Source organism: Pongo pygmaeus, chromosome 6 (genome assembly GCF_028885625.2).
Source record: "Pongo pygmaeus isolate AG05252 chromosome 6, NHGRI_mPonPyg2-v2.0_pri, whole genome shotgun sequence".
Classification (NCBI taxonomy): Eukaryota; Metazoa; Chordata; class Mammalia; order Primates; family Hominidae; genus Pongo; species Pongo pygmaeus.
This window is the reverse complement of record NC_072379.2, coordinates 31584202-31611214: the sequence shown is the minus strand read 5'-3', so window position 1 is coordinate 31611214 and position 27013 is coordinate 31584202. Positions and strand designations below refer to the sequence as shown.

The window sequence follows — 27013 nt, the reverse complement described above, 5'->3', positions numbered from 1 at the left end:
AAATGTTCCCCTGGAGCTGGTGCAAGCAGAGGCGACAGGGCAAGGGAGCTTGGGTTGTAGCCTCGAATTCCTCCTGGAGGCCAGGGCTACCGTCAGCCTGCGGCACACAAGTAAATCAAATATAAAACCAAAATTTCTATAAGCAAATCAGTTTCTAACTCACTGTAACAAATTATCTTTTGCACATCACAGAGGCATCTCTTTTCACTGTCAAGTTTGGTTTGCTTGGTTACAAAAAGGGCAGTTCGAAAGCTTTGGTTCTTAGGTTGCTATTGTGAAAGTCAGCTGAATTCCTTCCACCGTGCTGGGGTGGGGTAGGGCTCACACAGATTCTCTTTTGTCACCAGGGGTGCTGTGGATTCACAAGTAAGCAAGAGGCTCCTCAGGTCAAGCCTCTGGCTGCTCACTGAGGTCAGCTGCCTAGCTTCTCCTCCTCTGAGATAGACGGGAACAAAGACTATGATGTGTGCATTTCTCAAGCTTGACAATTATACAGCTACATAAAAACCCATGATTTCTTATAGATATTGCAAAACGTAAAAGTAAACCATGCATCCACAGAGACACGGAATTACAGAACTGGATGCTGAGCCGGTCACTAAGGAGACAGGCGTCCTTGCCGTTGGTTTATGCCTCAGCCCCACCATGCAGTGGCTGGCCAGGTGACCTAGGCCGGTCCTGCATCCTCGGCTCCTCACCTGCCTGGTGGGGCAGTGACATCTCTCCTACAGCACTGCTGTCAGGGTGAGGGAGGTAGGGTGTGGTTTCAGAAAACCATCGGGCTGCACCTGCATGAGCACAGCTGCAGGAGCAAAGGTCAGAAAGGTCAGCAAAGGATTTCAGGAGCAAAGGTCAGAAGAAACCCTCAAGGTGGTTGTGTCTGCAGGAAAGTGCTGTCGTCTCTTGCAATGCTTTCAAGACTATTCGGAAGCACAGTGTGAAGGGAGAGCCGGAGCCCATGGGGAAATGACTCCAGAGTCTTCCACTTATTGGAAGGCATCTGTTGGAAAACAGACATTCAAGCAAATAGTTGCCTGCATAGACACGCAGAATGACTGGGAAAGCCCCAACAAGTTACCTACTGCTAAATGAGGTGAGCAACTTAAAGTGAGAACCCCATCGCTGCCGCTTTTTCACTTTAAAAAATTTAAGTTTTGAATTATGGTAAAACACACAAAAGAATTACTATCGTAACCATTTTTAAGTGTACAGTTCAGTAGTGTTAAGTATATTCACATTGCTAAGGAACCAATCTGCTACTTTTATTTATTAATTTTTTCCTGAGGGGAAATATTTTTAAATTTTAAAATATTTAATTGACAAATAAAAATTGTGTATATTCAAGGTGTAAAACATGATTTCATATGCACGTACATTGTATACTCATTACCACAATCAAAGAAATTAACACATCCAACCCACCCATAGTTGCCATTGTGTGTGCACGTATGTGTGTGTATGTGTGTGTGTGTACACGTGTGCGCCTGTGTGTGTCCATGTGTCTCTGTGTATACGTGTATGTGTGTACGTGTGTACGTGTGTGTTCCTGTGTATGTGTGTCTGTGCATGTGTATGTGTGTGTATGCATGTATATGGGTATGTGTGTACATGTGTGCACGTGTGTATATGTGTGTCTGTGTGCACAGGTGTGCCTGTGTGTATGTGTATATGTGTATGTGTGTACATGTGTATACATGTGTGCATATGTATGTATGTGTGTGCACAGGTGTGTATGTGTGTGCCTGTGTGTGTGCATGTGTGTGCATGTGTGGTGGGGACACTAAAAATCTCTCTTATCACCTTTTTAGTCAAAAGAATAGTTGTTTTGGTTTGGCTCTTCTGTTTTAAAATATCAGAACAATAATAATTTCCCATAGACAAAATCCTCAATCCTCACCATCCTTCTATTTCCTATATTCATCATAAACTTCATGCTTGATGTTGAAATTGTTTTCTGAAAATAGAGAATACAAATAGGAGATTTTAAAATGTCAGTGGCAGCCCCACACTCCTTTTTAATCTTATTTCGTGATACCTTGAGTTTACTTGGATGTAGAGTTTTCCTTGACTATGGTTATTTCTGGTAGTAGCAGCTCCAGATTAGGTAATGGCTTTCTTCAGAGATAGCTTAGAGTGAGCCCCAGAACAAGGTCAACGCGAAGATTGCTTTTGTCTACATGTCCAGGGCACAGTGATCCTCATCACTAGCCGGGGGCTCCATAAGGATCTGCTCCTGGTCGTTTCTGTTCTGTATCTTATCTGCAGCCCTTACTGAAGCCGTTACCAACTGGCACAATTCAATTCCTACTGTTCCCATCATCCACAGATGGCTGAAGTATTGAGAACGCTCCAGTGACCGGGAGGCAATAGTCTGTCCACATCTAAGAACACACTTGGAATAACCTTAGAGAAGAGAGAGAGAGAGAATGCATGGTTAGTGGGTTATCAAACTCCTATGACTTTTCACAGAAAAAGGCCTCATCCACACTAACTTTAGAAATGTGTAGAAAGAACGGTCAGGGACAGGGGTGAAGTGGTGGGCAGAGCAGTTGGGGGGCACAGGGAAAAGGCATCTGGTCATGTATTTGGAGTAGGAGGTCTTGCTTTACTATTGAATTGCAGGGACACTTTGGGAACAGTGTTCACTTCTTTTTGCAACCATTTCTTCAGAGAAAAGTCACGAGACTCAAGTCTTCTTACAAAGCAGTTTGAGGCTTTGAGTACCAGACTGATTACAGAGATGAGTATGAAGCATTATTGTAGTATTTTTAAGTGAAGTTCACTAAATGCAAATAAACCTAGCAAATGCTCTATGGTTAATTTTTTTCTAAAATTCAGATAATTAAGACAATTCATTCTCCTGAAACTGCTGTTCATGTAAAAAGGAACATTTTATTGAGGTGGCCCTTGAGTGCAAACAGCCTGTCCTCAGCTGCAAAATGAGTGGTTGATGATCCTCCAGCAAGGGGATACTTTTTAGCTCGTGTGGTGACTGCTGCACACGGGATATGTCCAGCAAGTGTCTGCTGAGCTAATAATAAACAGTTTCAGGCAGAAGGACAGTGGGCACAAGGTCATGCTTAGAAAGACCCCTTGTTCTACTGCATCCCAGCTCCCCACCATGCGGCCTCACAGGCCCTGGTGACCAAGCACATCAGACCTGGTTCTTGCTCAGTCCTGGGAGCCACAGAACCCAGCAAGTACTTTACCCCCAAGACCAGACTCCAACTTGGCTTTTGTCCTCCTCTCCAGGATTGGTGACCTCCTAGGTCATGATGCTGTGATGGGCAAAGACACACTCCTCTCCATCCTCCCAACTTCAGGTCCCTTTGACAGTGTCAGCAGGCATTTAAATAGCAGACCACCCACAGTAGGGCTGGTAGTTGCAGTGAACTCAGGAAGGTGCCTGCATAGACTCTAGTGTTAAAGACAGAATCCTTACAGGGAACCCCCATAGTTACCTAACTGCTGTCTCCACTGGTCATAGAAGTGTGATAACCCACTAATCATTCTCTGTCTCTCTGTCTTTATCATACATGCTTACACACACATACACACAACCTTGTTGCTTAATTTTTAGAGAGTCTACTTTCAGAAAAGCCTTCAGGAATACATCATGTACAAAACTGAGAAATTACCTGAAGTATCTTTAGATTTAGTAAAAAGTTGCATTATTTTTTGAGCATCACACTTGAAAAGTACATGAATACAAATATACCTAGGAAAAAAAGCTTTAATTAATTTAAAAAGGAGAACAATGCTATATGCTGTATCCCACCTTTCTCTGAATGTGACGTTTTCTCCCCTATCCCAGGCTACATCTAAGAAAACTCAAAGGGAATATGCTATCTATCTTTTCTGAGCAGCGAAAGCTCTGGGTTTCCCCTGCTTTTCAGGACACAATACTTCACTTTCTTCCTGGTTAGACAGGATAAGTTCTGAGTCCCCTGGTATCATCAGCTTACTTCTTCTCTGTTAAATATCCATGAAAAATCACTAATTTTCATGCCTCAGCAAACCTCCACTGCCTAAAATATAGTGAGGTCATTCATTTTCAGAGGAATTGCCCCAACTACAGTGGGAAAAGAACCAATGTGTTGGACTATTTATCTAATTTTTGTTTAGTTCTGGGATATAAATAAATGCATAGATACATACAAACATACGTACATAATAGCAGCAGCAGCCTGTGAAACATTGACAAGACCTGGAGTTGGAGGAGGATTTTGCCGTCCTCCAGTCCAACAGTTTCCTGTCACAGATTAGAGGACTGGGATGTGTGCATGCGATTATTTGCAAACGGCCCTGAGTCCCCCAGTTTATGTCTTAATTCGCAGCCAGTGCTGATTGTAGAAGCAAATTTGCAAACATGTGCAAGAAGAAATCACACATCCTAGAGCTTGGATTTCCTCGTCTCTTGCTATTTCTATCCATAGACAGAACCATTGCTGAGCTGTTAAATTTGTCTCTTTCCCCTATACCAGTCTTGAAAAAGGAAAGGAAGTGGAGCAAAGAAAAAGAAATTAATAAAGCCGACAGATCCTAGGAGAATCTTATTTAATCCCAGCTTTGTAAAGTTTTGCTTTATTCCATGGCAACATGGGTATACACATACCACCGGCTGTTTCAGTGGCTCAGAGCAGGTAAGGCCTGTGCCAAACGCCGCTAGTAGGAGGAACAACGTGGAGACAGCCCCAGAGGTGGAACGTTGGCCCTTCTGTGGCTCCGTTGTCTCAGGACCTCCCTAAAGCCCAGCCCTGACACTGAGCAAGTTTCCACCACTGTTAGGAAGAAGTAGAAAGGAATTTAGAGGGTTGGTGTTACTGTTCAAGAGCTGGAAGGCTTCCACCCCCATTCCCATTCCATTAATTGCGTGAGGTAGAGAACTCATAGAAGATAGGAACACATATGCTGATTTCCAAAATTGCCTTTGTATATTTTCACGTGAAGACTTTAGGGGCAAAAGAAAAGAAGCAAGCATTTTGAATATATGTTTCAATTTGCCTTCTGTTATATAAAATTGTGTTTTGCCTATTCTTTTTTCATTATTCAGAACCTTCAAGAAATAAATTAAGTTCTCTCAAAAATGTGTTTTTTGAAAAGAAGACTAAAACAGATGGCCTGACTGTATTAAACACAGGGACCAGACCAGAGCCCACCTCTCCACCTGCCCTGCCTTCACTGGCAGAATTGTGATCCATCATGTTCTCTGTTCAATGTCATCATCCCTTTCAGAGCATGGGTCTCTTCCTTTCTAGGCAGTCTTACCAGGATGCATGGGTGTGCCTGTGTATGCACACGCACAGCTCCCAAGGACTCTAAAAAAGATATTTTTCTGCTTATATACTAATAATATGTTAGAGATTTATGTTTCAAATTAGTACAGAATCACATGGTTCTCTCCAAATTATATTTGAGAGAGAAAGAATAGAACAAAATTTATTTTACAAAAATACTCAGTACATTTAGGGCATATACAAAGATGTTCCAGAATGTAGCTTATCTCTTTAAAGACAATTAACACAGTTTCTGGGCAAGGCAAGGCAAAATATTCAGTAACTTAGCAACACCAACAGAAGACAGCCAATATTGCAGCACATTTTTCTCTTGGATTGGGTCAGAGAGTACCACAGAGAAAATGGAGTAGAGAGACCTGAAATACTTTCGCACACACTGTGGTCAGTGCAGCGTCCAGTGTGTGCCACAGTAATGCTAGAAACTCCCTGGCCAGGCCTTGGAATCCAGCTCTCATTTCATATGTGACCTGCAGGGAAGTAAGTTAAATGCACACGTTTTATCAAGTTCAAATGCAAACTTAATTTTAAACGTATGCAACATCGGTTTAAGCGTTGTAGCTATTACTAGCAATTGTAGCTATTACTAGTCTGTAATCTGCACAGACTTTGGAGCATACCGCCTACTCAAGGTGGATTTTAGAGCTCTATTTGTGGCATTATATCACGGACAAAAGCACGTTCATCAGAGTCAGAGGAATGTGGTGCAAATCCCGGCTGTCCCACTTACCAGCTGTGGGACTTGAGTAAGCTCCTGAAGCAGCTGCACCTGCACCTGCATTTTCTGGTGGGCACCATGGAGCTGTCAGCAGTGCTTTCCTCAGAGGGCTGCAGGCTGGATGAGGTTTGCTGGTGCATGTGAAGTGTCAACCATTGCTCTCATGAGTGGTGATGCTGATGCTGTTCCCTTTTTTAGGGAGGTGATTTTCCCTTACAAAGGCACCAACAGTTTCATGTTGGCCCATTTTTCTATTAACTGTTTCCACTAATAGGACCAACAGTGGTAGTCCCATCATTTTATTACTGCTTGTCGTACCACAAGCAGTTGCTTCATTGTGTTTAGATAAATATTGATGGCTGCTTTTAACAGTCTGCTGTTTTGTCTCCTTTTGAGGTCCTTAAAGTAATCCTTAAAAAGACAGTGCAAATGGAAAGATGTCTGGAGTCAGTGAACCTGCCTTCTTCCCTGTGTGCTTGTCAGTTTCTAAAATGCCATACACAAAGGACTTTCATGATTTCTTTTTAGGTACATGATTACAGTTCAATTCACTTCACTGTCTGGAAAATTTCCTTATAATCAGGATGAAATTTCTCATGTTAGCCTTTCACATCTCACTACTTTCAGATAAGGAATTCTCAGGCTTTGCTATATCTGACCGCTCTTGGAGGCTGAGCTTTTGGCTAACTACCTGACTACTTTGTCGTTTCTCTTCCCTTGGAATGAAGCAAATATCTAACTTCTCACTCATTGTTTCTGCTATTTTACCGTTTAGTCATCTGTGATTTTTCTAAATACTGAAAGACTTCCCTGAATTCAAACTATGTGCCGGATCAAGGAAAGGGCAGTTGGATATTGCAGACAGCATAGTGCAATTGTTGAGACTGCCTGCTTACCAGCCACGCTGCCTTGCACAAGTTATCAAGCCTCTCAACCCACTTCCTCAATCTGTAAAATAGGTATGAGTGTAGGACCTTCCCAGGGGATTTTTTTTGTGACTATAGAATGATTCTCAGAAAGACTTTCAGGCAGTATGTGGGTGAGGCACATGCTGGAAAGGCTTCTGCAGGTGCAGTGATCAATCCTGTTCTTATTGTGTACATCCCATAATAGAGACACGTTACCAGAAACTCCCTGGCCAGGACTTTGATTGCAGCTCACATTTTGTATATGGCCCATAGGGAAATGAAGTGTGTATTTTTTATAAAGTTCAAGTGTGAACTTAATTTTGAATTTACTATCAAATCTCAGTTGTTATGGGCATTTACAGCTATTAATACTTTGTCCCATGTGTCCCATGAGGAAACCAAGGAACAGAAATTAAAGTTCTTTCTGGAGTCCCCTGAATCTCGTTCCTGTTCTTTTGCACCCTGTTAATTACATAGAGACATTCACAGCTCTTCTGACGTTATCAGCGTTAAGGAAAACAGAAAACCAGTGTGCTATTTGTTCTGTCCCTTAGTCAAGCCTTCTCAACATATATTTTTCTTCCAAGACTTTGCATATGCACAGGGATGCCTATCCTCTACAAGAAACACATTTTAGGCAAATTATAATTAAAATGCTGTTTACATCTCTTCACCTTTAGAATTTAAAGAATGATCATTTCTTAGATTGCATCTCAGACACACCCTTCCCCTAGTCTGGAGAGGACGAGGCCCATGGGTACTGCAAACAGCCTGACGTTGCCAGGGGCGGTCTCAACGGCTCATTCACCACATCTGCCTTGCGAAGGCTAAGCCACGTGCTGTTACCCCTGCTGCGCTCTGGCTCATTCTAAGGTACACGCTATTAACCTTGTGAGAAAACAAAGAGGCCAGCCCCACCCTTCCTGCTCACTCTGAGTCATGGTGAAAATGTTTCAGGATCTCGGTTTCGACCATGAGTCCTGTCCAGGTCCAGGAGGAAATTCGGAAGGACCACGTGTTCACTCTGAGATCCCACTTTCATTTCCCTCCTGGTTGAGCAGCATTAATACTCTGGCTAGATTTAAATTCTGGCTTTCTCCAGTTAGAACTGAAAGTTATGACAATGTAATCAAAATAGAATGTGGGTTTACAAAATAGAAAGCTGGCCCCCTGGCCTGGTTTGTGTACATAAAACAGAAACAGAAAGTGTAAGTGGTGACATCATATTCTCTCATTCAATGTGAAAGGCCACCGAAGTCTTTCCAGAATTATTTTTGAGAATAATATGAATTTTTTAAAAATACCTAATTATTTTAAATATCGTCTTGCTTGCTCCCCAAATACCTACTGTTTTCAACTTGGATATATGACATGATTAAAGAATATCTAATATTTGGGAATGCATACTTTAACCTTATAAACTACCACTGTAAATAGACAGACTCATTAAAGTGAAAGGACATTTTAAATCAATTAGTAAGCAAATCAATTAGGTGGCAAAGACAAGATTATTTTTCCTTATGGTAGTTGAAGAATAATGTTTAACCTGTCATTCTAATTACCAAGCACAGTGTTCTCTTTGGAAGATCATTTCAACAAAACATTATTTTCATCCAGAATTTGAACCTTGAGATTGTATGGTATTTTAGAAATCTATTTTAGAAATCTTTGGCAAAGGTTACTATTAAAACAATCACATTCGTGGAAAATCAGTATAAGAGCAACTAAAATAACTCACAATACCAGTAAAATCACTTTGTCATCTTCTTAAGACTTTTAAAGAGCATTTGTAAGTAACTGAATAGAAGGCCAAAGGGGTGTGTAGGTAGCCCAGACCATCACTGGGCAGCCAGGGCCAGGGCAGGGGCCACAGTTGCAGTCTGCATTCTTCTAAAGGGCAGAGCAAATTAAAGTTGAAGCAGGAGCTAAAAAAAAAAACAAATGTTTCAAATAATTCCACCAACCAGAGGATACTACCTAGGACAGTTTGGGCCTCACTTATCTGTGAAGGCCTCCAGCTTCCTCCACACTGGTGGCCACTTTTCATTCTCTCTGAACCCTTCTTTGTATGGAGGTCATTTTATTAATTGAGCTGTGACCACCACGACAGAATTTCCTGTTTTAGGGCTTTTATAATATAGATAGTTTATATCTAATTTCAAAATATATTCACTGGGGAATGGACTTAGCAACCACTACCACAACAATGCAACAATGTGTTTTGGAACAAATTTACCAATCTGAATTTCCCCCTAGATTAGGTCACAGGAACATTGCAGCTGATGCACAGCTATGTTCCTCCTGAAACTTGGAGACACATCCTCTTGAGCTGGGTTATAATGGGCCACCTGAAGCTCGAGTTCCTGTAATGGATACACTCAGGCAGCGGAACCTACCACCGTAGTGAGGACAGCGCCCAGAGCCCTCAGAGGCCATCACAAGTGCACCACAGCTGCCTTCTCTGGCACGCTCGGAGCTACACAGTGTACTCTGGGATTGGAACTCTTTATTTTTTTTTCAGTTGATTTGTAAATAGGATTGCACAAAAATCCATGCACATCAACTCTCCAAATCAGAATTTGCTGAGCTAAAAAGAGCATTAAATTAGATGGGCTGGCTTTCAAGCGGTGGGGGTGCAATAGTGGAACTCTGCACAACAGTTCTTTACAAAGAGACAAGCAAGCACATCGCATGGAAATTTCCATTCAACTGGAAATGTCCAAGCCTGTTTACCTCAATTAATTGTCCTTGTTCACTTGTCCAGCCTAGCAATTGTCCATTAGTAATTTGTTATAAATGAGACATTTGGTATTAAAGCATCTCTTTTGGGATACTGGTATGGTTTATTATAACATTCTGTTAGTAGTGTTGTACCAGCTTGAGATGTATTAATACTAAATCCAAGCTGCATGAGGGTTTTATTAGTTTTTCAAGCACTACACCTTGCTGAAATTCTGAATTAAAATATGATTCTCAGTACAAATGAATAAATCAACAGAAATGGTAATGCATGTCAAATATTCTTAAAACCCAAGAGAGCCTTGTAACTTCCTTCAATCTAATGGGAAATGCAGGCAAATACAAGACTGATGTCCTTGAGTTTTATTATCAAGACTCAAGGGCACCAGTAAAATCTAGTTTCATTGGTTGGAAAAAAAAATCCTGATAAGCACTGTTAGGCATAGTAACTTTAATGATTACAATTTTTAGGACACTGCGTGGCCTAGACTTAGGAACACAACTAGTGTCCAGAAAGGGACTCCTCTTTTTATTCCATCATCTGATAGGCCTATTTTTACACGTACACACCAACCAAAAGTAGCCAAGCAAACAAAACACACATACTCACACCCCTTCACCTATTATCATCTAGGTGATTTTCAATGCTCATTGAAATAAAACCTACTTAGTGTGCATGGCACCCACCCCCACTGAGGAATACTGTAGTTTCTTTCCCTTTGAACTTCATTAGTAGAGCACATGGTTCATTCACTCCTGAAGAGTTCTTTGTATGTCAGAATTATACTACAACATAATTTCCATCAGAGCCCTGATCACCCCCTTATCTATTTTCATAATGCCTGCCACTCCATCATTAGCTGTTGTCATGTAGGCTATCAATAAATATATGCTAAATAAAACAGTGAGGGAATGAGGGAAATTGACTAGCAGCCAAGGACCTAAGCCATCCTCTGCTTGGACATTAGAAAACTGAGTTCACTACAGTCCTAAGATATACAAAGGCAGAATGTAAGCCATACAAAAATCCATGTCGATCCCAATATATGAGTACAACTATTGAACACCATGTACTAATGGATGAGTTGGTAAATCATTCAATGTCTTGATGAGGTCAATTACAGATTATTATTTAGACCCCAAAGATTCCAAAGACGGTATTTCGGTCAGATCTTCATCCTTTGTAAGCCTAGCAGAAAATATGGCAGTTTTATTGACTAATATTCTTTGCTGGGTGTGGTATTTTTAAACTGAGGCATCAGTGTGCCTAGCACGGGGCCTCAAGCACACAGAAAAATTCCTTGATAATAATTAAATAAAATTTCAGCAAAAAATATCATCTTAAGGCTGTGAAATTATCTTCCTGTGTGGCTGAAATAGTGAATAAAATTCAGCACAATATAAATCATAGTACAATTTCATCACTAAATTTTCTGATCTTGATCTTGTCATTTTACATTGGAAGTAAAAATGTGTCCTCCGTTTTTTTCTCTGACAGTGAAAAGTGTGTGTGTTGTGTGCCCTTTTGCACACCCTGCCTCACACTTGCTGGTCTAATTCCTTCCAGCATGATTATGATATAATTAAATGACAGAAATGTTTACTTCCAAGTGGAACTAAGCCAGGGTAACTCAGGGTAGGGCAGCTGCTTGCACCGAAAGACCAAGACTGCTAGAGAACCAGGAAACGGGTGGTGCAAGGACTCCAGGCCCTCATGGAAGAGCGGGAGGCTTCTATGGGGCTGCAGAAACTCTTTGGTGCTTGGGGAAAAAATGGGTTAAATGCTCTTAAAAAAGAAACCAGGGAGAGGTAGTTTCCAGATGCAGGCCCGTCTTTTCTTTTAAACAGAGGCAGCTCCGAAGAGCTGGACATTGAACCCTGAGCAGGAATTGGAGGCCGTCAGCGCGGCTTTGTTTGGCGAGCAGAGCTTTGCAAGGATGTAATGCTGCACCAGGCAGACGCTATCTGCAAGGACCGGTGACGCCGTGGGTGTGGATGGGGAGGCAGTGGCTAGCTCTCTTGGGGTAAAGTACGCCCAGGAACAGTTTAGAATAACGTATGCGAGTCAAAGGGAAGAAGCAGCTCCTGCAGACCTTCTGGGCACTGTGCAGGGTTTGCTCCTGTCCACCGTGCCGTGTTCCTGTCCTGGGGTATTTGGGTGTGTGGCGTGTGGGGAGGGGAGAAGGAGCAAGGCGGCAGGGAGGGGATGAGGACCACCCTGTCCATGGGATAGGCCCTGGGCCCCGCACACACCTCGAGCCCCGCGTCCCTCGTCCGCACTGTCCTGGGACACCCCCCACCCCACCGCCACAGCCCAGAGCGGTGCCAGGAAGCCCCCTCCACACAGCCGTATCTTAAGGCTCCAGCCCCCTCCCCAGGGTACCATGCCAAGTAGAGACACTATTTTTCACTTTGTGTTTGTCACTCCTAAAGCATGTGTGCTGGCTGCACCAACCCTGGGATGCCTCGGTGCGTCGTCCTCCTTCCCTCTGGGCTGGTGCCCCGTGGGGAACTGCTGCCCAGAATGACCTGCGTCCTTCCACACATGCAGGAAAATGTCCACGTGCACTTGTCAGTGTGGGGGCCACACGGGCACCACCACTGATCATCTGTGGGGTCGAGTTACTGCCCATGCAGATGCCAAGTGCAGGGCCCAGTCGCTTTGGTGAGAGAGTGGACGCTGTGGTGACTCCACGGCCTGTGGCTGTGCTCTGGAGGACAGAGAGGGGACATCCTGAGATGGTTTGGGCAGCCCGGGGATCCTGTGCATGTCCCCAGAGCCTCCACTTTCTCCGTGGAGCAGTGGAGTGGCGTTGCTGAGACAGAAGGTTCAGGTTCTCCACTCCCCATGCAGCCCCCACTCCCCTATCTCCGGCCAGGCACGCGTCTGGGGTAGAGACTCCAGGTGCCCGGGGCCCTCCAGACCTCTTTCCCCACCCCAGGGAGCAGGCGGGTGCTTCTATTCCGTTTGGCTTCAGAAGGGAAAAGAGAACGTAAGTTCAGGGAATTCTCGTCCATTCCTCTCCCGTGGGCTGGGCAGGCAGCAGGGACAGCCTTCAGGAGCCAGGAGGGGCCCGAGCTGCGAGGCCCTGGAATGAGGAAGGCACGGGCTGAGGCTGGAGGGAAAGCCCCGCTAAGGCTGGGCGGGGGCGGGAAAACTTCCCACCAGGGGACTCGAGATGGAGAAGGAAAGGTCAGAAGAGGAGAGGCCAGGCACGGGGTGTGGGAGGCCTGCAGAGCTGGAGCAGGTGCTCCGCCCAGAGCCAGGCATGCACACTCAGAGTAGGTGGCCTGTGCAGCGGGGAAGAGGGGCGGGTCGGCGTGCTGCTAAAGATGCAGGAGCTGCGGCCTGCTCTGTGCGTGCTGAAGGTGTGGTGAGAAGCACTTACAAAAAGAAATGGACTGTGTTAGGATTGCACATTTTACTTTGTTTCTCCCAAATACGTGTTCTTTGAATTTTTTCCTTCCAGGGCCAGGATTGGAGTGATGGTTGAGACAGGCACTCACTGGGTCTTGTCCGCATTTACATTTTGAGATTTTGTTCAGCATGGATTTTATGGCAATTTTTGTTTGTTTGCTTGTTTTCAAAATACTGCACGGTTTATCGTGAAGACAGAGTCCTTTGCTGCCCCTTTAAGTTTTGGACCCAAGAACGTGCCCCACGCTAGGCCCCGGGCCTGCTGGCTTCATAGCTCTCATCATTCCCACGGAACCTTAAGACCTGAGGACAGAAAGGAAGGAAACAAGCCCAGTCTGAAAATCCAGGGTCCCGCCACCCCCGGTGTCTGCAGCAGAGCTGAACACATGTAGGCTGTTGCCAAGAGGGGCATTTGTATGTTCTGAGCGTTCCTTATATTCTTGATATGACGCCTTTTGAAAGATCTGTGGTTTGCAAATATTTACTCTCAGTCCATAGCTTATCTTTCCAACCTCTTACCAGGCTCTTTTGCTGAATAAAAGTTTTAAATTTTGAAGTCTAATATATTTTTAATTTTTTTATTATATGGACATACTTTTTGTGTTAGGTTTGAGAAGTCTGCACCAAAGTATGTCCTGTGGTTTTCTCTTAGGTCATCTTCAACAAGTTTCATAGTTTTGTGTTTAGATGTAAATCTGTGGCCCATTTTGAGTTAGTTTTTGCACAAGAGTTGAGGTCAAGGCTCTTCTTTTGCCTGTGATGTTCAGTGACTCTGGCATCATTTGTTGAAAACATGATAGCCAATGTCAAGACTTAATAGTTATAATAATCAGGAGCTTTTGTTTCTTTTTGTGTTGTTTTTAGTAACTGCCAGTCACTGCTTGTGGTATACATACACAATGGAATACTATTCAGTCTTAAAAAAAAAAAAAAAGGAAGGAAATCCTGTCGTTTGCAAACCTGGAGGACACTATGTTAAGTAAATAAGCCAGGCACCAGAAGAAAAACATTGCATGATCTCACTCTTTCGTGGAATCTAAAAAATTGTATTCAGAGAAGCAGAGAGTGGAATGGTGGTTACCAGGGGCTGGGAAAGTGTGAGCTTGGGGAGATTTGGTGAAAGGACATAGAATCTCAGTTAGATAGGAGGAATAAGTTAAAGAGATCTATTGCACATCATGGTAACTGTAGTTAGTGACAATGTATTGTAACACATGAAAATTGCTAAGAAAGTAGATTTTAGGTGTTCTCACCACACCAAAAAAAGGTATGTGCAGTAATGCAGTCATTAATTAGCTTGATGTAGCCATTCCACAACGGATACGTATATCAAAACATCATGTTGTATACCATAAATATATACTGTCTCTTCATGTAAATTTAAAAATAAAATAAAATAAGTGTTATTCACTGTGTTGTGGATGTGGTGGGGACAGGTGTGGGATAGCCCTCCCTGTACAACTAGGACCCAGGGGTGATCTAGTGACACTGGCCATTTATCAGGAGGTATGGGTGCCAGTCAGGATGTTAAAGCTTCCTTTTGCCACTATACTACTTAGAAATGCCCTGCAAATGGTGCATATCAAAGATTGAAAGCTCAATCCTGGATTTTAAGTGCTTCAAAAGTGCACTTAATTGCCCCATTTTTGTCAAACATTTTCCCAGGTAGTATTTTTCCTCATGTAAAACAACAGCAATTTAATTTGAACAGAAAGCATTTTGAAACATACTTTTGGCAGGGTTCCTTGCAGATCAGAATGGAAATGATTAACAGGGCAATTATCAATCATGGACTTTTGGCAGCAGAAGGAACCGTATTGTTTGGTACAGTCTGGGCCAGGGCCACACACCCTAACTGAGATACTCGATTCTGTGGACGGTTGGAGGGGGCTGTGCTGAGTAGGGTAACTGCATCTTTTCCTGGACTGTTCACACTGTTACCATGAAGGAGTCTTGTTTAGACTGGACCTGGCTTTCTTCTTCGCAATGAGTGTTGCAGACTCCCGACAAAGGCTAGGTGGTAAAGTGTGGTGTCTGTGAGCAAGAGCCTGAGACGCCTGAGCTGACCTGTCCTCAGCCACCTGCCATCGTGCAGAGGTGAGAGCAGCTCCTGAATTCTGCCCCTCGGTCTCTCCACAGCTAAAGCAAAACCATCCTTCCGTGCTCCCAGGACAAGCAGGCTATTACCAAATCACCCACTAACCCTGGGCAAAGAGGGGCCATCACTGCACAGTTCGTCAGTGTCTGTGGCAGGAAGAGATTATTTTAGAGTGGTTTTTTTTTTTTTTAATTTGCAAGCTTTTTTCTCTCTCCAAAACGTGTTGTCAGTGTGTTCTAATTTACTCTGTAAGGAATTCTGGAGCCAATCATAGGCTCACAAAAAGCCAGCACAGGAAAGTTTCCCAGATAACATCTATTTCAGTGGCTTTCAAACATTTTTGACCTTACCAAAGTAAGAAATACATTTTAATATCATGGCACACATACCGCTGTATCTAAACTTTCATAATACTGCGTTTACGATATCACTCTGATATTGTCTATTCTTTTCTGTTTATTTTTCTTTCTGTTCCTTGTTATGCTGGTCGCGACCCACTCCAGTGATTTCACAATGCAGGCTGGGTGGTGGCGCACAGTTTGAAATCCCAATCTAGGGCCTTCCTCTCACTGTACAAAGTAGGTAACTGGGGACATTAGTGGATCAGTGATCAAACCAAAGTTATTTGATCTTACCAAGTGACATCAGGACGAGAAAGCTGTTAGAGTGTCGGATATGTGAAGGAACTTGGGTCATTCCTGATACCTCAAAGAGAAAAAAGGTAGTCCTTAAACACCTCCTACTTGTAAAGGATGCACAATCCTACATGCCCCTCCCTTTCCTTTCCTCCCCTCTGTACGCCACCCCTGCCCACATTTTCTTCATAAGCAGCTTTGGTGTTTTGGTTTGTTTGTTTCCCTTGTCTCCTACCTGTGACTTTATAGCCTTTGGAGACTCACAGCAATAGTTGTATTTAAACTCAGTGGGTGGCATCCAAGGCTAAAAAGGAGATTGCCTAGACACAAAACCACCCACGGGAGAAAGCAGGACAGCATCTTACTATGATTGTTTCTTGTTTCTTCCTGTTTCATGAGGATTGTTATCCAGGGTTTTCATTTTTTTCGTTTCATGGTTCATTTTCGCTCCAGTGTAGACATACAATAGACCACTCGTCCCTGTGGTTCCGGGCAGCAGCCTCATCTGAGACCCTCCTGAGACATCTCGTGCAGGGCAGCCATAGTGTGTGGCTTCCCCAGGGCTGCTCTAACAGATCACCATCCTTGCCATGGCTTAAGAAGCTGCCGATTTATTTGCTGACAGCTCTGGAGGCCAGAAGTCCAAAATCGAGGTGTCAGCAGGGCCTCTCTCTCTCTGAAACCTGCTGAGGATGATGCCCCTGGCCTCTCCCCAGCCTCTGGTGTTCCCAGCAGCCCTTGCCATTCCTTGCCTTGTAGATGCAAAACTCCGATCTCCACCTCTATCCTCACAGTGACTTCTCCTGCATGTCTGTCTCTGTGCCTTCACATTCCTCTCTGTGTGTCTGTGTTTCCATCTCCTTATGAGGACACCCATCACTGAATCAGTGCCCACTCTATACCAGTAAGACCTCATTTCAGCTCCATTACATCTTCAAAAACCCCATTCTCAAATAGGTTACTTCACAAGTGCTGGAGGTTAGGACTTGAACATACCTTATTGAACAATTCAACTGATGACACACAGTAATTTATGCACTCCTTCTTGGAGACATTGACTTTATTTAGTAGCATTACCATGGCAATGTCACCAGCGTTGCTGACAGCCTGAAGCATATGATCTCCAGAATGTATTTCAATCATCATGTTCACTTCCTTGGTATTCTTTAGACAATAACTCAGCCTTGAACTTCAGTAAAGGGTTTCCCTGGGATTTTCTTCCTGACTCACTCCACTGTGGCCTCCCCCGTCCAGGACTGTAACAGACGCCTGACGTCAGTGGTCTAGACCTCTCCGCTGAATGTCATCTTTGGTGAATGTCTTATGAGAAAACACATGGTAGGTCACTCTTAGAAGGGCATGAAAGCCTGTCTGCAGTATAACCAAAACAGGCACATGGTGAGGCACACTGTGTGCATGTGTGTACAGTTAATATCATGGTTTTAAATTATTTTCAGGCCAAGTGGAGATCTTTGCTGCATCTACTGAAGAAAGTGAATCTTTTTCTTCCTGAAAAAAAATGGCTACTTATTAGTCAAATTTGTGTTTTAAAAATATGTGAACTAATACAATGCAGACATGCATTAATGTTTAAATATACCGGAAATATATTTAAACCCATTGTCTCTGTTGATTACTTTGATGAGTCAAGAAGTAACATCCTGGGAATGATTGGCCAGTTTAAATGAGTGCCTCAGGTTTTTGGAATACAAGAAATCAAGAGGAAGGGATTAGAACATATAGGTTGGCAAGATTGGAATCCTAAAATACAGACCCAAATGAATGGAACAAAATCATGGAATTTATTAATAACAAGGTCAAGACCAAATCAGTAACAAATATCCTGAGTGGAAGAAAGGTAGTTTAACAAATGCCCCTATGAAAAATAGAGATTGGCTTACTGTGATGAGATATAGGCCCATATTATGAGGTTGGCACACATAACCACAAATGTCATAGCTTAAAACAACACACACTTCTTATCTCTGTTTCAGTGGGTCAGGGTCTGGGTTCTCAGGGACTCACAAAGTATGTTTTCATCTGGAGCTCCAGGTCCTCTTCCAGGCTCGTAAGGGTTCTTGGCAGAATTCAGTTTCTTGAGGCTGTAGGACTGAGGTCCTGGCTCCTAGAGGCCACCCTCTCCATAAGCAGTTCTTAGTATGGCCGCCTGCTTCTCCAGGCCCAGTGGGAAAGCATGTGCCTCCAGGAGGGCTCAGTCCGTTCTTCATGGCTTTTACCTGATTAAGTCAGGCCCACTCAGGATAACTTCATTTTGTATTAAATCAAAACCAGCTGATTTGGGATGTTAATTACATCTGCACAACTTCAACTTTGCCATACAACCTAACCATGGGACTGATATTTATCATTCATTTGGGTCAAGTTGCATTAAGAGATATAATAAAGCTGGACAAGCTTCTGTTGATTAGAAGTGTTCAGTTACAAGGCTACACTTGGGAGGAATGTTTACAAACTGGAATGGTCAGAGGATGGGGAAGGCACTTGAGAAAAGTCAAGTGACGGATGAAGGCAAATGTGGATATTTATCTGGGAGAAAACCAAGAGGAGTTATAATAGCTGTCTTCAAATATTTAAAGGGCTTTTATTAGGAAGAGGAATTTGGCATATTGGATTTTGCCTTCAGAGAAGTGGAGTCTTGAGACGCTCTTAGCCATTCATTCCAGCCTCCAGGGCTCACCTGCTGTCTTCTGTCCAGGTTCTCGGTAGCAGGGTGGTACAGGCCCATCCATGATCTTCCATAGTCAGGCATATTGTCACACTCAGTGAGTGGAGAGTCAACTGGGAGGAAGGCACAGTTTCGCTGGAATGACCTACGGAATGGTATGCTCAAATGCAAATTCTCCTTCCCTTCCCCAGTCCTTGTCCTTCAGATGGTAATTTAGGAGCTGAAGGTCAGGGCACTAGCAGCCTTTGGAAGCCTACAGTACCTCAAAGGACAACAGTCAGCCTGGCTAGAAAAAAAAAAACAATGTCACAGGCATGTTGTGTTTAATCACATGAAGGATATTTGCCAAATTGGAAAACAATGCCAGCAGACACATTGTCAGTGGTATCATGCCTGGGGTATCAGAGTTGACATTGAGTTGCCCCTTCTCCGAGGCATTCATGTAAATCCTTTTAAGTTTATAAAACCTCCGTGTGGCTCCTGCGTGCTTCATCATTTGCATGTGTCTCTTTTTCCAGGGGAGGCAGCATGGGGAGCGGGATGCTGGTGGGCTCCAGGTGCAGAGAGCAGGGTGGGCTTCAGACCCCAGGTCCACTGTGCACCCCCTCTTATAGAGCCCGTTCCGTTGTCCATTAGATGAGGAGGGTTCTTATCTCTAAAGTATTATCATGAAAACCTAACAATATAGAAAGAATAAAGCACATGGGTGGTGCTTCATAAATAATATTTCTCCCACTTTCTGAAAACTCCTGCTGAAGTAACTGCACAAGAATCCTTGAACATTTAGTATTCTAGTTTTAGCCATACCATAAAGTCAGTAGTGTGTGGTGGAATTCTGCTAACGAAATTTGCGAAGGATCAAGGCAGAGTACAGAGCTGATGTTTAGCTGATGTTTAGCAGACCTTCTGTCTGCTGGCACTAGGTATTTTACACATTAATCAGCTCATTCTCACATCAGCTTTTCTAAAAATAAGGAAATGAGGAGCCACAGTGGCCCAACTGACGCAGTGGCAGAAGCAGAATTGGAGCTTGTGCAGATGTGCCTCCGTGTTTTGTCTCCTGAACATGCTGCTCCAAGTTTGACAATACCAAGATTTGTACTGGAACATTCCCTCCCATCCCCACCCCCTAGAAGCCCCTCTTCCTGTCTTAGATTTGACACATAGTTTGAAACCACTATTAACTACATTATGAGAGCCACTGTTTGTGAAATGCTGACTATGTGCCAGGTCCCGTGCCATGCAATTTTTGTGAATTATCTTGTGTCTACAGTACCTCACAATTTCTCTGCTCAATACCTCCATGTTACTGCCGAGGAAAGGGAAGCTCAGAGAGAGTAAGTAACTTGCTCGAGTTAAAGAGCTGGCCAGGACAGCCAGAGGCTTGCACCCCGGAGCCTTCATCTACTACACTGTCAGCTGGTATCTCAACCAGCCATTACAGGCTGTAAAAAAATTATTTAAGATAGTCTATGGTAAGGCAGAAAAGTGAGGTGGTTTTGCTCCCTTTGAGGAAAAAAGCCCTGGAAAGACGTATCACTTCAGTATGGGAAAAAATGAAGCTGTGGCTTTTCTGTGAGTCAATTCTTTCCTGGCAGCTTCTTGGAATAAGACCAAGTATAGCAGCAGAGTTTTCTGTTTTAATTTGAGCTGCAGGGTGACTTTTTTTCTTCTATGCTTTCATCTCTCTGTGGCTTCTTTTGCCTCGTTAATTTCATGCCCTGCCCAGGCGGGCTACTGTGCTGCCCAGTCACCCGGGTCTGGGGCGGCCACCGCTGGCCAGCAGGCAGGCCCTCCAGAGGCAGAGGTGGCCACGCTGAGGTCGCTCCCACTGTGGGGGTGGCACACTCGGGTGGCAGCACAGCTGTGATGTGGCGGCAGTTGGCGGCCCCATGGGAAAGATGTGTGAAGTGTGGGGTTTGACGACCCATGGGAGAACAGACTTTCTTCCTCTTCTTGTTTTCCCTTCAAAGCCGTGAGTCGACCTCAAATTCTCTGTCCTTTTTCTCCACCCCCTCGTGCCTCTCTCCCTCACTCTCTGCATCTCTCATTGCAAGCTTGCATTTTTTTGCACACAACACTATCCTAATATTTCTCTTTTCTGCAGGCAGGAAATGAGAAGTCATTTTTCAGGGTCATTCAGGAAGTCGTTCAGAGTTATAATGGCCCATTATCTAATGGTCAGAGTTTACTTAGGCTTTCACTACTTCCACTGCCCACTTGAAACAGGGAAAAATATTTTCCCCTTGCGCTGTGAGTGTGCTATTTAGAGCTGACCACAAGCGGGGGGAAGAGAGGATGGCTCGGATGCTGCATTTCCACTGAGAACACAAGGCTGGCAAAGCTTGTCTGCTGCCCAGCAAGCACTTCAGGCTCACACCATTTTAGGTTCACTTTAAGAAGTTTCTCAATTATTATTAAAAAAAAAAAAAAAAAAACCTGTACTCTGAGCATATGCTTATAATCCCATAGCTAACCCAGAATTTTTTAGAGAACTGATCAACATCAGCAGTGGCACTTATTGAAAATGCACATTCTCAGGCCCTGCGTGGGGCCTACTGAGTTAGAATATTAGAGAGCAGGTCTCAGAAACATTCGATCCGGCAGTCTTATTCTATGCACCCGAAGGGATAAGAGCCATGCTTTCATGAAACATGGGTTGTGTGTAAAATGTTTAAAAGGTATGGCAAAATGTATTTTATTGGCACCAAGGATTTCTGGTTCCTCATAGAGTCGTTAATCAAACTTTGAAGGAGAAATAAGAGAGCCGGCATTTTCTTGCACATTCTTTGTGATGTTGTGATGAGTTGGAAACTTCCCGATTGGGTTTATTAGAGCATGAACACCCAGACACCCAACTTCGAGCCAGCCCTGTCAGGCACAGTCTCCTCGAAGATGTGGAAAGGACTGACCGACAGCCGAGACTTACAGGAACCTGAGCAGGCAAGGGGAGAGGCACCCCGGAACCAGGAGCAATGGCCTTCCCACCCTCCCTCGTCCTCTCCTCTTCTCCTTTTGGAGTTGCAGGCCACAGAAAGGAAGTGACATGAGTCACTTCGGGCCTTCTTAATTCCTTCATCAAAGGGGACACAGGTGTGTATGTGTGTTGGTGGCTAATTGAGGTAGGCCCACAGAGGAGATAACAGATGGGCATACTATTTCCTTTCTTCCATTCTGATATAATTCAGGGTATAAACACACACACACACACACACACACACACACACACACTCCCACTTCTTTGACGTCTACCATACCTGCCCCAGTGCCCATTCCTCTCCCACCTGAATAAAAAGCCCCCACAAATCCTGAGGTACATGGAAAGGAGCAGTGGTCTGGCTCCGAGGAGTGTGAGAAGCAGCCATGTTTTCAGAGGCTGCATTCCACTTGGACTTGGCCCTACGCTGAAGGTAGGAGCAGATGGGGGAGGCCCCCTTCGCACAAAGAGCCCCATGAAAGAGTGCACAGACCAGTCTATAAAACAGATGCAGAAAATATGTGTAGGACTTCTTCCTGAAAAAGAGCACAGTGTGTCCAGCACCTCCATGCTCATGGAACTTCCCAGTCTGCAGTTTACCCTTTTGTGCAACTCCCGCTTGGTAAAGCCCTGGTCACACTTCTGGTTGTTCAGATTATACAGGGATAATTCCAGAGTGATTTTAAAGTCAACTGCCAGGCATCCGCACTTGCAAATTGGATGCCTGGCACATGCTTGTGTTAAGGTAATAATTCATTACAATACAAATTACAGGGGAGTTCCTCTGGGCATGCAACCTTTCCCGTCATTTGGCTTTCCCTGTGATTATCAGGGGAGCCTCCATCGTGCTGCTAATGGGACCTTAACCATGTGTCAACCCATGGCTGTAATGCTGACACTGTTTTCTTTCTGGAATGAAAGGCCTTCGCAAATGAAACCAAAATGTTATCCATCTCAGTCCTGTCCCTTTGACGATGAAAACATCAAGCTCTGGAGACTGGCCATCCGGCCTCCTTGCCTCATCTCCCACACCCTCCATCATTTTTTGTCTCTATTTACTTATTTATTTGGCTGTATTTTACTTACATCATGCAAAAATATTCCTCTTTGTAAAAAGTATAATGATTTCAGGAAATTAGAGGGTAAAAAGCAAGAACCATGCTTTCACTCCACTGTCAAGAGTTGTGGAAGAATCCTTCCAGCATTTTTTCTGTGTATTTTACATACATACAAATATATGTACAAATAAAGGTCGATCATTTAGGTTTTGTTTATATTTTTGTACATATGAGCTTATATCATTGATACATATTGTTTTGCCTCTTGCTTTTTTTTTTTTAACTTAATTTTACTTTGCTTGAGAGCTTTTTAAACTGAAGTACGTGTAAGTCAGCCCCATGAGTGTAATGGCTCCCTCATCTTCTGTAAGGTTGTCACTAAAAAGGGGATTAACTTGTTCTGGGCTTTGCAGCCCGTACACTGGGCACTGTTCATATGTGCTTCTCTGTGCACACAAAGGAGGGCTTGCTAGGGAGGCCTGGCAAAGGGTGCCATTCAAACAGGATTTTCAATGGAGGAATTTTAAAATTTTCAGTTATGCAAAGAAGTTTTAATACACATCCAGAACCCCAAATCATCAAGATTGTTTTCTTCCACATCTGTCCTTCCATTTCTGAACTATTTTAAGGCCAGTCATGTCTCATCCAAGAAATCCCATCCTTTCACACAACACTATCTCCATTTCACGTTACGAATCTCTAAAAGCATGATTTTTAAAACATAATCACAATACTGTCATCAAACTTAAAAATTAGCCATAAATCTCTTATGTTACCCAACAACCAGCCTACTGACACATCTCCAGTTGTCTCAAAAATGTGTTTTCCATTGTGGTTTGTCTGAAACATGATCCAAAATTAGACCCGCCTCTCAGCCTTCCCTGACCTGCCGGAGCCCACATTTCTTTCCAGCCAGGCTTGGAGACCACCACGCGGGGTTTGCTTCTTGGGGCCTCCCTCTAACCAGCTATGCAGGATGCCCTCTTTCCTGTCAATATAAGCTGCTCAAAGGACTCATTCAGTTCAAATTCACCTGTGTGAGCCTAGGTGATGCTCTCTACTTTATTTATTTATTTATTTATTTATTTATTTATTTATTTGTTTGTTTGTTTTGAGATGGAGTCTCACTTTGTTGCCCAGGCTGGAGTTCAGTGGTGTAATCTGGGTTCACTGCAACCTCTGCCTCCCGGCCACGCCCAGCTAATTTTTATAGTTTTAGTAGAGACGGGGTTTCACCATATTGGTCAGGTTGGTCTCGAACTCCTGACCCCATGATCCACCCACCTCGGCCTCCCAAAGTGCTTCATGTTTTCAGGAGCTGTACGTGCATTTTTAGTTTTGATGACCAGGTCCTTTTTCTGTTTTTTAAAGAACTTCAAATGATCTCCAGGGTACACAGCGCTTGTTTGCTGATGAAAAAGCAGGCAGTACAAAGGCCGCCAGCCAAGGTCACACAGCCAAGAAGCCCCTGACCTTGGGCCCCTTCCCAGACCCTGGGTCTTTTGCTGCCACATGAATCTTCTTCAAGGTCCTATGTGCAGATTTTCTTGACTTGGCCGTATTATTTAGGATTCAGATATAATAACAAAATAGATGATAAAGTATAACATGAAGGCATTTAAAAGGGTAGAAAGCACATAATTTACTAAAACCATAAATCTTATGACCTGAAAGGTTCACCTAATCTCTTAAAAAATACCGTACTAAACCCTGATTGAAAATCAGAGCTCAGACACACAGCCCGAGATGTCAAAAAATGGCCAGGCTTGTCTGTTGAGAAAGCCATATGTAACTAACTGTCTGGAAATTCAAAATATATCTTATCATTTTAAAAACATCTTTCTTCTAAAGACAATCATCTTGGCTTAAAGAATGAGGCTAGTAAAAAGTGAAATACTCCTACTTGTGGAAGAAATCCTCATTTTAACCATGAAGAACTGAAAAATGCATTCTGATGTTGATGGACCCAACCTATATTTGGGTATTTTATGATGTACACAATATACTTTTGTATATGAGATTGTTATTAAATGCGACTTTGCTTTTTCAAGACATATAGTGTTCCTCTGGGGGTCAGGCACTGTGTTTAGCGCTTTGTCCTGACCTCATCTGACTTCTCAGCTATCCCTGAGAGGTACCAGTGTGCGAGATCACTGAGTTGGCGAGTGATAGCGGCAATATTTTCACTCCAATTTCTAATTTAAAGACCCCGATTTCTAGTTTTGCTTTGTACTGGATTTGCACAATTTCACGTTCTGAAGGAGGATGCCCTCAACTTTGCAAAATGGGCCTTTTGAATGCAAAGGATCAGTCATGTCAGGAAAAGTGCTATGATGATGAAATATGATAAATAAGTCTTTCATCTGTAATTATCTACTATGGGGTAAAAAGTGACGAAAACTACCATCTTGAAAGGTTCTGGTGATAGTGGTTCCTAATGCAGTGAAAGATGTGTAAGCCAAAGATTTGTAACCAGCCAGGGAATGGGAGGCGAGGCCATAGCTGGTGGGGAGGCCACATCTGGGTGTGGGGAGGCCACAGTTGGGTTGGGGGTGGGGCCTGTAGTCATCCACACCCCTCCCACCTCCCTTCGACAGTACAGGCTTCCTGGTTACCTTCCAGAGAGTAAGGCCAGGGAGAGTTGAGTAAGTTGAGAAATGTCATGTCAAAGCTATTGGTGGAAAGAGTTCCATTAATTGACAAGTCCCTACTATGTTCTAAAATCTGGTCCTGACTAGTGGCAAGCGGGGCCCAGGAGTAGCACATAAACAGTGGCAGGCTTGTGTCGCTGGCAGGATACTTCAGCCTCAGAGGAGCTGTGTGTGCAGCTGGGGAGACTCACACTCAGAGGATTTCAAAGCAGAGGGCATCTCGTAGAGCAACTTATCCAAACCCTGACCCACTGTAAACAAACACACATACACACACACACACACCCAGAGAGAGAGAAAGAGACAGAGATAACTAAAGAGAGAGAACTAAAGTTTGGTAAAATAATACGTACTCTAAAGAAGGTTTATTAATGATTAATCTACTCCTAGCATTTCCTAGTCCACTCTATCTCCTTAAAAAAAAAAAAAATTCTGGTTGCAGCCCACTAACTTGATTGTACAGCTGCTTAATGGATAGCAGGCTGTAATTTTCAGAGAACTGTTTAATGCGGGCTACCTCTGTTCTTCCATGCTACTTGTGGTTCCTGCTCTGCTCAGAACAGAATGGGGAGGAAAACAGGCTCTGCAGCACAATATTGGCAGGTGAAATTTTGTAAACCGGCCCTCCCTTCCTTTTGCATTTGGTCTGAAAATTCAATTAGATGCTGAGTCCTACAATGTATTTGAGGAGCCCAGGAGTGCCCTAGAGGATGAGACTGGGTGGCTCCCTGTCAGGTTGAACATTTGCCTTAATTACTTTGGCAAGATTTGCATCAGTGGTATTAGTCCCTGCCTCACTTGGAGGCCTGCACTTAAGTGGCCACATTCAGGCTCCAATTTCCTGGTGATTTCATAGTGTAGGGCATTTGCAATCAAAACCAGGCTTAAAGCCCAACCCTCTTACATTTTACCCACCCCCACAAATGCAGCAAAAAAATGACTCTGATTTTCATTCCCTAGAACTCTTTTCTATATTTATTACATTATTGTTAAGACAGTTTTTGAAGAAAGCTATTTTATTTAACAAAATAGCTTTATGGAATCAACTTCATATATCTTCTCTGTCAGATCAAAACAAGCTCGTAGTATTAGATGTCACCGAGCACCATGACAGGCAGATGCACATCATCCCTATGCCCGGCCAATGATAGTTCGGCCTGCCCTGGCGTCAGCCGCTCCTGGCAGGGCCAGCGGGCGGTGTGGGACTAGCACCGTATCTCCAGCAATTCTCAGGTAACAAATGTGGTTCTGATGATGTTACTAAAGATCTGTCCCTTTCAAGATTGGATTAGACATTAGGAATTTGGAGGGCTTTTTATTGCTAGCATTTTTAAGAATAACCAATTCGAGTATTGATCCTAAAGTCTGAAAGCCACATGGACAGAGTTCACGTAATTGGCTACTTTATGTGCCTCTTCCTAGATTGCCCTGCATTTTCAAAACAAGAGCCTTTCTATTTTAATCAAAAGAATCCAGAATGAAATGAGGCTTTGAAAACTCAGCCTATGTTTGTCTTGATTTCCTTAACTGACATCTAGAAGAAAATATGAGCTCAGGGGTCCGCTGAGTTCCTTCCAGCACCTAAGCCTGTAAGCTCCTCCTGCTGGAACCAAGCTTCGAACGCACTTGTCAGTCATGTCCCATGAGAACAGATACTGCCTTCCATGCTTTTTTGTTCTGATTTCCATGTTTGAAATGATGAAAATCATTTTTCTGTGCTTTTTAAAAATGGAATTGCTTTTGTATTGGGAATTGTGCTGCTAATTTTGGTCAACCTCATTTTGGAATCACTAATGTGGCCAATTTATAGCCAAAAATCAGTATCGTACAA

At 43.5% G+C, this 27013-nt stretch overlaps 1 protein-coding gene across 3 annotated transcripts in view; it reads left to right on the top strand.

Annotated features, from left to right (window-relative positions):
- The window catches only part of EGFR (epidermal growth factor receptor), a 196734-nt gene that overhangs the window by 49569 nt on the left and 120152 nt on the right, over positions 1-27013 (top strand). The window contains exon 1 of one of the 3 annotated variants that reach the window (XM_063667306.1): positions 12419-13465. The exons of the other annotated variants lie outside the window; for them this stretch is intronic. The gene's annotated coding sequence lies outside the window, so the exon portion shown is untranslated. Of the gene's footprint in view, positions 1-12418; positions 13466-27013 lie in introns of those variants that run through there. 3 annotated transcript variants of the gene reach the window in all.